Raw genomic sequence first — 14,011 nt, forward strand, 5'->3', positions numbered from 1 at the left:
ATATGTTACATTTGTCAAGAAGGAAAAAACGGTTCAATTTTTTAAGTTTCTTCGGTTTTCATGATTGAGAGCTAAGTAAGAAAAGTTTTCATTCACTTGGAATATGTTTGGTGTTTAAGAATGGAAAAAAAATACATGTTATGAAATTGAGTGTTAAAAATTTGGATTCAAAATTTGTGTTTAGTATATGTTTATTTCGAAGGAATTTGTTATGTTGTGTAAGAATGGTAAAAGATTAAGCATTTTGTAGTGTTAAACTTAGACAAAATCAATTTCATTTAGAAAAACTACACCAAATATGACAACTTAACTCAATTCTATACCCCAAATACAATTTGATCGAGGCTTGTCGAGACGCTAAACAAATAAATTTATAAACTGTTCTCAAGAGCTTGCAGGCTAGTAGGAACATGTCGTCTCCACAGAGAATCTTGAGATATTAAAGCTAATCCAACCCAATCTATACACAGATAATCTAACTCTACCAATAACATAATTTTATAAATAATAGTTACCAATTTAACTTTGTGCATCAAACTTTCCCCGTGTGTTTACTTAGATATGCAATATGATATCAAAACACTAACTTTAAATCGATATTAAGTCCATAATTGGATGCTTTTTCAAGTGATAGACCATGTCATATTTTCTCATTTCTGCAAATCCAAGGGCTGTTTCATGTTAATATCTTCTTCCAAAGGTTACAGTATATCAAAGTTGCTTTCATCCATTTATACAAGGTTTACAAATTGCCTCGCCTAATTCTTTTAGGTGGATTGATCTCTCTCCTTTCTTGACAACTTTCAAGTTGTCTGCAGAAATTAAAAAAAAAGTGATCACTTATGAGACAAATAACTGGTGTAAAATTGAGGAACAAAACGAGGTACAACAAATATAATAATTAAATAACAAAATAGGAAAATAGGAAAATATGGAAAATTTTATGGAAATTTTCTCTTCAATTTTTCACCGACATGTGCAACACCAACATCCACAAAATACCACTACTTATAGACAATTTGGCAAGTAAGAGGTAGAAATACATGGCCACTAAGGATGTGTAATTATGAAACACATGGGCAACACATGGGGTTATAATTTAATATAAAAAAAAAACCTAGTAAAGGAAAAAGAGTACATTTTTCATATAATTTAATAATCCTTAAAAAATTTAATATATTTTTTCCCCTCATGAAAACATCATTTGAGATCTTTGAGTCTCCACATTCCAATGTTATGCACCAATTTTGTAGGGATGAAAGCCCTAACATAACGAAAATAAAAAAAAACTAAAATCGTTATTAATTTCGGATTTCTGAAATACCCATACACTGGGAAATTAAAAAAATACAGAGACTAACAAAATTACAGCCTACCGTAAAAAAAGATTCTAGGTTAAGCATGCATTGAAATTCCAGAGAAGAGATAGAAATTTTTACATTTGCAAAGCCAAATGAAAAACCAATTCTCCAATTGATTTCATTAAAACACCACAAACGTTGTCTCCCTATTCTCTGAGATTTTTTGAGGTAAAAATTGGTTTGTGGAAACCAAAATTGATTGGAAAGAGAAGAGGAATATTTTTGTTTCTTGAGAGAAAATGGCTTCACAAAACCTTTTCGCGTTTTCTAAAAAAAATGAATCGTAATTCACCTACAAAATTTACGTTTTACAGGTCTCTTAATCAACAGGAGAAAGAGAATGAACGTGGAAGAACCCACGATTTAGATAACTCTGAAGTTATCTTTTTAATTAATTTAATTAGTTAATAATCAATTAAATCTTATTTAATTAATGATTTCATTTAAATCATATTTCAATGAAACATCTCTTACATAAACTATAGTTTTAATTCAATTAATCTAACTAAATCAAATCAAATCAAATTAAATTAAATAATTATTTAACTCTCTAATTAAATAATTACCAAATTAAATATCAATATTTAATTTAGCCTACATTTAAATCATATTCAATTGTATCTCTCTCATAACCTATAGTTTTAATGTGCATCAAATACACATTAATTTTAACCTATAATTTTAATAAAAATGTAATTCATATTAAAAATTTTATTTGAACTCCTTCAAATATTTGATTATCCCATAAATTAATTTTGAATCATATCCAAAATTAAATTTATACTATAAAGTTTATTTAAAATATAAACTTTATATTATAATGTATCATTATACATTATATTATTTCTGTAAGTGAATTTGAACATTTCAAATTCAAGATAGTTTCTTTAATTCCCTTTTCGAGGTAGTAAGGGCCTCATTGATCTATAGATTAGAGGCTCCAACGATATGTGATTAATTGGCTAAACTATTAACCAAATTAATCAACATTCGTTAACTGTGGTTCACTCCACTAAAGACCAACAAGTACTCCATCTTCTCACTGCAGATATATTTTTGTGTTCATGGATATAGACCAATGACAACAAGTTAGTTCTTCATGAGTGTTTGTAACACCAGCTGAGTCAAATTACTATTATACCCCTGGGTTACCTCTGTATCCTAAGTACCAGTACTCCTCTAATGAACAACCTGTTTATTATTCAACCATTAAATAGAAACTCCTTTCGAACCAATGGGAGGGTAGGGTCCTTTGTTCAAGTCCAGGAGATAACACTTAAGGGAACACTCATCTACTTAACCTAAAGTCGGAAAGAAGTGAAATTCATCTTGTATTATCATGTTTCCAGCTCCCCACTCGGTCTTGTCCCCAAAATGATAGGCTTATTGAGTCAGCGAACCGGCCACTCTCACCCATACAAATCAAAGGACGATCCCTCTTGAATAAGAATTTATAATATATTCAGAATTAAGACTAAGTTGCCTAGGTCATCAAATTAAAATAGAAACCTAACTAATCAACAGTGTTACATCTAGTGGTTACTATTTCACAATTCGATCTTATGCAAACTCATTGCATAGGATACCCCTACTCGCATGTCACCTATATAAACGCGTTGGATCATTGCGTTTGTATCAAACACATAGTGGGTCATATCCATAGTGTCATCAAGATAAGGTACCCAGCCTTATTTCTATACTATAGACTCTTTAGGTTATATCTTGAACATTGATCCCTGTATGTCCCCACATACAATTCAAGACTCATAAGCCAATCTAGGATATTAGTTTATTAGATTTAGGGTTATTAAGACAAAATAGAATACAACACAATCAATAACACTTATTGAAATAACATCGATAATTCTTTATTGATGACGGTCAATTATCTACATTTACATTTCTTTTTCTCACAAACACCCATTTGTATTTTATAGGTTTGACACCTTTTGGTGTTTGGTCTACTGGTCCAAAAACTTGATGTTTTGAAAGTGAGTTTAATTCTGTCTTGATTGTCTCTTTTGCCTAATACCAATCTTTTCTATGTCGACATTCTTCAATAGACTTTGGTTCAGGATCTTCATTTTCAAATATAATATCAAGAGCAACATTATACGCAGAAATGTTGTCAATAACTACATTAGTTCGGTTCCATCTTTTTCCTGTCCTGACATAGTTTTTTGAAATCTCATTATTATCTTTAGGTATTCCACCTTCTTCACTAGATATGTCAAAGATTTCTTCGTGAATATTTATATCATCAACCAAGTCTTTTTTTACTATTGTTTATTATTATTATTTTTTTTGAGGATTTTTATATTTGGAACCCATTAGCATCTATAAAAGCATCTGGTAATTGATTTGCTATAATTAGCAAATGAATTATTTTTTGAACTTTAAGTTTACATTGATCTGTCTAGGGATCTAAATGTGACAATAACGATGCATTCTATGTAATTTATTTTTCCAACTTCTTAATTCCTCCTTTATTTTTGAAAATTTTGTCTCATTGAAATGACAATCAGTAAATCGTATAGTAAATACATCACCCGTGAAGAGTTTAAGATATTGGATAATTAATGGAGAATCATATCCAACATATCATCCTAACCTCCTTTGAGGACTCATCTTAGTACGTTGTGGTGGAGCAATTGGAACATATTCTGTACATCCAAAAATTCTCAGATGGAAAATATTTTGCTCATGACCATAAGTTAATTGTAATGGCGAATAGTTATGATAAGTTATTTGTAACGACCCAACTGTGAGACTGTATTAACAGCAACGGAAGCACAAGAATCATCTAAGCACTCAACTTCACTAATTTTGGTATAATATAAAGCATGCTTCTACAGAAAAATGGGTTTCAAGACATACCTCTTGTAGAACTTCTTCAAAGCCCCTTCTCCAGCTACAATCTTCTCTATATCTTGTTGTAGACCACCTCAAGATCTTCCTCACTATTCTCTTGATGCTCTAGATTGAGTTGTGAGACTCAAAACAAGTTTGAATCAAGGGATGAAGGAGAAAAGCTCATTGCAGCAACCTTTGTTGAAGAACCTTTCTTCAAACCGAATTTTCTCTCAAAATTCTATAGATTGCGTGCCCGATTTTCACTCCAATCTCTTCATTATATTGCAGATCAACATGCAAAAAGAAGAGTTGAGTTGTAACTCATGCAAGGAGAAGACAAGGCCAAGATGTTGCTTCATGTGTTAGCTACTTCAAAGATGAATAATGGAAAAACTCATTTTTCCGTTTTGTGTTTTGATTTTCCAATTTTCCAATTTTATCTAAAAATCAAAATTTGATTTTATAAAATCTATTTTGATTTTAAAAAATGAAAATTTTAATTAATTTCATAAATTAATTAATAAATAAAATTTAATTAATTTAATATCAAATATTAAATTAATTTTAATACATATCCATCTTTGTATATTTAAATTATATTTAAATATATAAATTCTTCTATTCCGTTTAATTCTGGAATTAAACATAACTATATCTCATATAATCACTAATTCCCTTAATTCTAATTTGAACGTTTCAAATGAATTTATCACGCCATTCTAGAGCTAGTCCGTTACGAGCTAGTAGGAGGACCTCGCGGACCTACAAATCATGGGCTCCAACGATCCGAGATTAATTGGCTAAACTCATTAGACCAAATTAATCTCCAATAATGGGTCATTCCACTAAAGCCCATAGTTGCACTCCCTTCACTCTAGATATATTATGTCCACATGATTTAATCATAATCAGCAAGTCGACCCTTCACGGGTTGTTCGTAATAATGGCTGGATCAAATATCCGTTTTACCCCCGAGATTACGTCTTATTCCTCAAGTCCCTACCGATCCTCTAATGAACAACTGGTTTGTGATCCAATCACCAAACCAAACTCTTTCAACCCAGCGAGAGGGTGGGGTCCCTTGTTCAAGACCTAAATTCAGTACTTGAGAGAACAACCTTTCTCCTATCACTAAATCGGGTAGGCGTGAACTCCGTATTGCACTCTATGTCCCCAGCTATCTATCCGGTCTTACCCCTGAAATAGAAATCTTATTGAGCCGGCACTGTTGAGCCAACCCTCAACTATGAAAATCTAAAGGCAATCTCGAATAAACAGAAGTTCATAGTTAGCTCAGGATTAAGATCGAGTTACCTAGGTCATCTAGGTGAAATAGTCAGTCTTAAACAGTAAACAACATTATAAAGTAAGAGTGACTTATTTCTTGGTCCTGATCTTATGCAAACTCATTGCATAAGACACCCCCATTCCTCATGTCATAACATGTATGAATTAGGATCACATCGTATGTAGCACTTTACAACTCTTTGTAATAACTACAGAGTAGGCCGCATCCAATGGTGTTACCAGAATAAGGTACCCAATCTCATTCATGTACCATAGATCATTTGGACTATTTACTTGAACCCGATCTACTCTTATATCTCCATATAAAGTTCAAGTACTCATACAATAGTCATGGATCTTAGTTTATTGGATTTAGACTTTCGTACAATTTATGAAATCAATAACAAGTTTATTGATTATAGAAAATGTTTATCATTTTACAAACTGCGAGTTTTTAGGACATAAAACCCAACAATATTCCCACTTGGACTAAAACTCCAGTGGATCAATATATACAATTATATACAATGTTGAGTTTACATGGAGAGAATAAAATGTAAAAATACCATAACCTAGGGCATCACAATACCCATCAATTCTCTCACTTGCCCTAGTGATACAAAACTCGTAGACCTAGTCCTACTAGGTGACCCTCGAACACTTTAGCCGAGAGGACCTTCGTAAATGGATCAACTATGTTTCTTTTGCTGATTCGCTTACAGCAACATACTCAGCTTCCATTTTGGAGTCCGCAATACAACTCTGTTTGATGCTCCTCCACACAACTGCTCCTCCGTTCAGAGTGAATACTGACCCCAAAGTTGATTTCCTCGAATCAATATCGGTCTGAAAGTCAAAATCAGTGTATCCACTAAGGATCAGATCCTTAGGACTATACATAAGCATATAATCTCTCGTTCTCCGAAGACACTTGAAAATGTTTTTAACAGCAGTCCAATGGTCATGACCAGGATTGGACTGAAATCTGCTGACAATTCTTACGACATAACATATGTCGGGACGAGTACATAACATTGCATACATCAAACTCCCAACTTCAGATACATAAGGAATTCGATTCATCTCCTCAACCTCTTAAGGTGTCTTAGGACTCTGCTTCTTAGACAAGTGAATTCCATGCCTGAAAGGTAAAGATCCTTTCTTGGAATTTTGCATTTTATACCTAGACAACATCTTGTCTATATAAGATGCTTGAAATAATGCCAATGTTTTGTTCTTGTGATTTCGAATTATTTGGATTCCAAGAACATATTGTACTTCTCCCAAATCTTTCATTTGGAATTGTGAAGCCAACCATCTCTTAACGTCGGCTAGATATTCTACCTCATTTCCAATGAGTACAATATCATCAACATACAACACCAGAAAAATGACAGTTTTGTTGACGAGTTTCTTGTAGACACAGGGTTCGACAACATTTTGTTCAAAGCCATAAGATTTGATCGCAGCGTAAAATCTCATATTCCAGGATCTAGAAGCTTGTTTTAATCCATAAATGGATCGATTAAGCTTGCAAACTTTTTGCTCTTGACCCTGCTGTATAAACCCTTCTTGTTGAGACATATAGATACTCTCTTCAAGATAGCCATTCAGAAAAGCTGTCTTGACATCCATTTACCATATTTCATAATCATAAAATGTAGTTATGGACAAGAGTATTCTAATAGACTTTATCATGCAACTGGAGAGAAGGTTTCTTCAAAATCTAATCCCTCTATTTGGGTAAACTCTTTTGCCACTAATTTAGCTTTGTAGGTCTGTACCTTACAAGCCTGATCTCGTTTTCTCTTGTAAATCCACTTGCAACTGATGAGTTTTACCCCTTTCGATTGATCTATAAGATCCCAGACAGAAATGAAATATATAGATTCCATTTCAAGGTCCATGGCTTTAATCCATTGATCTTTGTCCACATCATTCATTGCTTGATTAAAACACAACGGATCCTCTAAACCATCATCTAGTATGATGACTTGAGTTTCAGTTAAACCCATGTACCGGCCATGTATTGCATAACCCTCCCACTACGATGAGGCATTCTCAACTCTTGAGAAGGATGTGATGTATCAGTTTCATCAACAACTCTTGTTGACGGACCTCTCTATCAACAACTCTTGTTGAAGGACCTGCTCGATCAACAACTCTTGTTGATACATTTGTTGTTTCTCTGGACATTTCTTCTATTACTAGCTTACTATAAGGTTGATGGTTCTTTATATAATCTTCCTCCAGGAAGGTTGCATTTGTCGATACAAATACTTTATCTTCCTGAGGATCATAAAAGAGACCACCTTTAGTTTCTTTTGGGTAGCCTACAAATAGGCATACTTTTGAACGGTGTTCCAACTTTTTAGAATTTTGTACCAACGTAAGTGCTGGACAAACCTAAATTCTGAAGTGATATAAATTTCTTTTAAGTCTTCTCCAGAGCTCGTAAGGTATTTCAGAAGCATTTTTCGAGGGAACCATGTTGAAAATATACACTGCAGTCCCAATTGTGAGTCCCCAAAAAGAATTTGGTAACTGAACGTAACTCATCATGGAACGAACCATGTCCAACAAGGTTTTGTTTCTCCTCTCTGCCACACCGTTCCGCTAAGGTGTGCCAGGGGCTGTGAGTTGAGACTGAATTCCATGTTCTATCAAATAGTTTTGGAATTCTATGTCCATATACTCACTACCTCGATCCGATCGAAGTGTTTTAATCTTTTTACCTAATTGGTTCTCAACCTCAGCCTTACACTCTTTGAACTTTTCAAAAGTTTCAGACTTTTGGTGCATTAAGTAAACATGCCCATACCTGGAATAATCATCTATAAAACTGATGAAATATTCATACCCACCTCTTGCTTTAACATTTAGAGGCCTACAAAGGTCTGAATGAATTAGCTCTAGGGGTTCTTTGGCTCTAATACCTTTTCCAGAAAAAGATCTTTTTGTCAATTTACCCTCAAGACAAGACTCACATGGTGGTAATGAACTATCTTCCAACTTATTTAGATGACCGTTCTTAACCAATCTCTCAATCCTGTTGAGATTTATGTGACCCAGTCTCAAGTGCCAAAGATAGGCATTTAGAGAAATCTTCCTCTTCTTATGAGTCCCAGCAGTTTTAAACATCTATATGTTCAAAACAGCTTTGACCTCAGTTGGTCTTAACATGTATAAGTTATTTTCTAATTTTGCAGATCAAATTTGTTTATTACCCATTTTGATGAACACTTCACCATTTTCGAAATAAACTTTATAATTTTGTTCTAGTAAACAGGAGACAGATATTAGATTCCTTTTCATAGAAGGCATATAATATACATTTTTCAAATAAATGTACTTATCTCCTATAAATAACTTCATATCTCCCACTGCTATGGCTGAAACAATCTCCCTAGTCTCTATCTTAATGATTGTTTCACCTTCTGTCAACTATCTCCAGGAACTTGTTTCCTGTGAGATAGTACATACATGATTAGCGGCACCTGAATCAATTATCCAGATTTTATCATTTTCCACTAAACATGCTTCGATAACAAGTAAATCATATTTATCTTGTTGTTCGAATTCAACATTCTCATCTATATAATTCATAATTTCAGATGAGTTGGGAGATAGAGAACAATCCTTCGTTAAAACTCTTTTTGTATAATCAATCGCTAGTAATTTGTTTGTTGATTTGATTTTGCTGTTGTGTACATTGAAAGTGAGTATTATAGAATTCGACATGCTGATAAAACTCAAACAAATTATAATTAACAAAATGTAACTAAATCCAAAATCAAATTTTAGCAAAAGTAATAATGTACCCATAACCATTAATTATTTGCAACGATATTTTAGTGAGTCATAATATGTGCTACCGAGGGGCAGTCAGATACTCCTTCACTAAAACACACAATTTTGACCAAACACTATCCCCAGAATAACTCTTATTCTTGTATTCTTCAGAATAACTCTTATTCCTATAGTCATTTAGTTATCGTTTTCGGTCAAGATCTTTACTAACAACTTAGTAATACTTGTAAGTGTGACCCGCCATTTTCAGATCCTATAGAACGGTATGAATTTGCCTCCAAAATAGAAGACAACATCCAAGACGGAGCTATAAGACCCTATTCATTTTATTGAAGTCTGTGTTGTTTCGAATCCTATGTTACAACCCTCATGGGGGATAGCCGTCGCTAAACGACTAGCAAAGGGCCGCCTAAAGCAAACCAATAAGCGCAACATAAGAATCTCACAGTTCAGACTAATGAAGGAGACCGTAGGATGTATTGACACATATCCTTCACCCAATTACTATGAACTACTTCCTCCGTTTACCTTGATATTGACTCATACAAAACACTTTCTGAATTGAGGCCACTTCCAGGGTGACACGAAGCGTCATATGAATCTCACAGTGTAAAATATGTGGAGACGTGGCAGTTGAAATCTACATATTGTATAATAGACTTATATTTGAACAACTTCCTCTTATTCACCAAAATATAGATTTAAGCTAAAAAATACGTTCCGAATGGAAGTCACTTCCAAAGTGACACGAAGTACCACTTAAATCTGGATTGTGAACTCTCAGAGACGTGAGAGCTAAAAATAACGTATTGTATATGTTATTAATCTCCCACTAAAGTTTTTTAATAACTCTATCATATAGAAGTTATTAAACTGCCACTGAAATGTTCTATTTTGGGTAGATTTATACTTAGATTCTTTTTGGCTAATAAAGCAACCTTAAGTCTATGTGGTTTATCCAAGTATAACTCTTATAATTGGATTTTAACCTACGATGTCTAGGTGATAAACCATTTTATTACCTCACATCACTCACGTATGCTCATAAAACCGGTTACCAACGCTCAATTATTCGGCCATAATCCCCAGGTAGGAGGTGTTTCATAACCCGTTAACATAAGTACCCCCAGCCTTAGACAGGATTATATATCGGTTGAGTTTGTAACTTAGGTTTTATAAGTTTGTAAAACAGGTGGTCAACCTATGTGAGCATGCAACTGTTGTTTATGGATTTTAAATGTCTAACCCAATTTTATAACAACTTATAAAACTTTAGACATGCTATTCATCTATAACATACATGAGGCATTCAAATTTAATATAACATTTATATTAAATACAAGAAACCTTAACATGCATACTACATATTATAACAATTATAACATACTTTCAATGAATGTAACATGCTTCCTATGGTGGGATTTTAAATCTAAATGGCATACTATATGCACATACAAGATTTATTTAATTATAACATACATCAAATGCATAAATAATTAAACACAGACTGATATGGTTTTAGTTTTGGCAAAAAAAAAATGCAAACAGAAGCTTAACTATTACAAAACAGCTTCCAAACCGCTCCCGGACCGCTCGAATCGCTCCAAAACGAACTCAAGTAGCTTGAACCGGACCCGAACCGTCTGAACCGAACCAGCCAAGTCTGAACCGGACCAGCCAAGAACCATTCGAAGCTGAACCGGACCAGACCACTAGAGAACTGGTCGAACCGGCAACCCTTACACATGTTCAACATCTCACTAAGTCTCATCGTTTAGCAATGACGACCATCATCTAGCATTTTGCCAGATCGTTTAGTAAATGCTTGATCGTTTAGCATGCACAAAAAGGTAAACGGTCGTTTAATACCATCGTATAGCATTCAACGCATCGCCTAGCTGCCGTACAAAGATATGCGATCGCGTAGTGCTATCGCATAGCAACTCGTTGCATCGCCTAGCTGCTGCATAGAGGTAGACGATCGCGTAGTGCTATCGCATAGCAACTCAACGCATCGTTTAGCTCCCGATCAAATATAAATGATCGTAGTAAGCGATCGCTCAGGGCTATCGTATAGCTCTTCATAACTATCGCTTAGTTCTATCGTATAGAACCAAACGATCACTTAACACCATCGTCTAGCGCTGCATATCATCGTTCAATATCCGCTGTGTAGCTAAACGATCGCATAACTCCATCGTATAGAACATCATCGCGTCGTTCAGCATCGTAGGTAAGCAATTTGCTTAGTTCCATCGCATAGAAACTTCAACGCATTGCTTAGCACTTCGTCTACACGATCGCCTAGCTCCGCATCTAAATGATTGCTCAGCGCTATCGCTTAGTACTTCATCACATCGCTTAGAGCTCATCGTTGCTAAACGATCACATAGTACTATCGTATAGTAAATTCAACGTATCATTTAGTTCCCTCGCTAAAGCTAAACGATCACTTAATGCTATCGTATAGCAAATTGAATGCATCGTTTAGCTCCCGTAGGTACACGATCGTTTAGCGTTCAACATCACAATGACCAACACCCATTGCTATACGATCGTCTAGTTTTTCTTCACATCGTGTAGCGTCTGGAGCTAGACAATCGTTTAGCAACTGGAACCACAACGACAATAAGAACAGAGGCTGTTTTTCTGAAACTGCAACTCGGCCTCTTCGTTTGTTTCTTCGATTTACAGCTTAATTTCAACTCTAATGACTTCAAATAAATTACAAACTCTTGGGAACACATTAAAGCTCATCAAGCAAGAGCCAATTACAAATTTAAATGAGAAATTAAAAAGAATTAAACAGCCAAAACTCAGAAAACCATATCAGTGCACCAGTTTCATATTTCTTATATAAAACACCCACCAAACTAAAATTAAATCGAATTGAATGCTTATTTGATGCTCTGATACCGTAAGATTGTATAAACAACAGTGGAAGCACAAGGATCATCTAAGTACTCAAATTCACTAATTTTAGCATAATATAAAGCATGCTTCTACAAAAAATTGGGTTTCAAGACATACCTCTTGTAAAACTTCTTCAAAACCCCTTCTCCAGCTGCAATCTTCTCCATATCTTGTTGTAGACCACCTCAAGATCTTCCCAACTATTCTCTTGGTGCTTTAGATTGAGTTGTGGGACTCAAAACAAGCTTGAATCAAGGGATGAAGGAGAAAAGATCACTGCAACAACCTTTGTTGAAGAACCTTTCTTCAAGCCGAATTTTCTCTCAAAATTCTATAGATTGCATGCCCGATTTTCACTCCAATCTCTACATTATATTCAGATCAACATGCAAAGAGAAGAGTTGCATGAGTTGCAGCTCATGCTAGAAGAAGACAAGGCTAAGATGTTGCTTCATGAGTGAGCTACTTCAAAGATGGATAATGGAAAAACTCATTTTTCCATTTTGTGTTTTGATTTTCCAATTTTTCAATTTTATCTAAAAATCAAAATTTGATTTTATAAAATCTATTTTGATTTTAAAAAATGAAAATTTTAATTAATTTCATAAATTAATTATTAAATAAAATTTAATTAATTTAATATCAAATATTAAATTAATTTTAATGTATATCCATCTTTATATATTTAAATCATATTTAAATATATAAATTCTCCTATTCCGTTTAATTCTAAAATTAATCATAATTATATCTCATATAATTACTAATTCCCTTAATTCTAATTTGAACGTTTCAAATTAACTTATCACACTATTCTAGAGCAAGTCCGTTACGAGCTAGTAGGGGGACCTCGCGGATCTACAGATCATGGGCTCCAACGATCCGAGATTAATTGGCTAAACTCATTAGACCAGATTAATCTCCAATCATTAACTAATGAGTTATTCCACTAAAACCCATAGTTGCACTCCCCTCACTGTAGATATATTATATCCACATGATTTAACCATAATCAGCAAGTCGATCCTTCACAGGTTGTTCGTAATAACGGTTGGATCAAATATTCGTTTTACCCCCGAAATTACGTCTTATTCCTCAAGTCCCTACTGATCTTCTAATGAAAAACTAGTTTGTGATCCAATCACCAAACCAAACTCTCTCAGCCCAGTGAGAGAGTGGGATCCCTTATTCAAGACTTGGATTCAGTACTTGAGAGAACAACCTTTCTCCTATCCCTAAATCGGATAGGCGTGAACTCTGTCTTGCACCCTATCTCTCCAGCTATCTATCCGATCTTACCCCTGAAATGGGAGTCATATTAAGTCGTCGTTGTTGAGTCAACCCTCAACTATGCAAATCTAAGGGCAATCCCGAATAAACAGGAGTTCATAGTTAGCTCAGAATTAAGATCGAGTTACCTAGGTCATCTAGGTGAAATAGTCAATCTTAAACAGTAAACAACGTTATAAAGTAAGAGTGACTTATTTCTTGGTCCTGATCTTATGCAAACTCATTGCATAGGACGCCCCCACTCCTCATGTCATAACATGTACAAATTAAGATCACATCGTATGTAGCACTTTACATCTCTTTTGTAACAACTACAGAGTAGGCCGCATCCAATGGTGTTACCACAATAAGGTACCCAACCTTATTCATGTACCATAGATCATTTGTACTATTTACTCGAACCCGATCCACTCGTATGTCTCCACATAAAGTTCAAGTACTCATACAATAGTCATGGGTCTTAGTTTGTACAATTTATGAAATCAATAATAAGTATA

General features: G+C 34.3%; 1 long non-coding RNA gene across 1 annotated transcript; it reads right to left on the bottom strand.

Moving 5' to 3' along the window:
- Positions 1 to 549: 549 nt before the first annotated feature.
- On the bottom strand, positions 550 to 12,778 carry LOC150035159 (uncharacterized). Its single transcript, XR_016530589.1, has 3 exons — positions 12,342 to 12,778; positions 4,239 to 4,486; positions 550 to 812 (listed from the first exon to the last, which is right to left on the bottom strand). It is a non-coding gene; the product is annotated as an uncharacterized LOC150035159 (long non-coding RNA).
- Positions 12,779 to 14,011: the final 1,233 nt, after the last annotated feature.

This window comes from Benincasa hispida, chromosome 7 (genome assembly GCF_027475165.1).
Source record: "Benincasa hispida cultivar pf3 chromosome 7, pf3_genome.v1.1, whole genome shotgun sequence".
NCBI classification, from domain to species: Eukaryota; Viridiplantae; Streptophyta; class Magnoliopsida; order Cucurbitales; family Cucurbitaceae; genus Benincasa; species Benincasa hispida.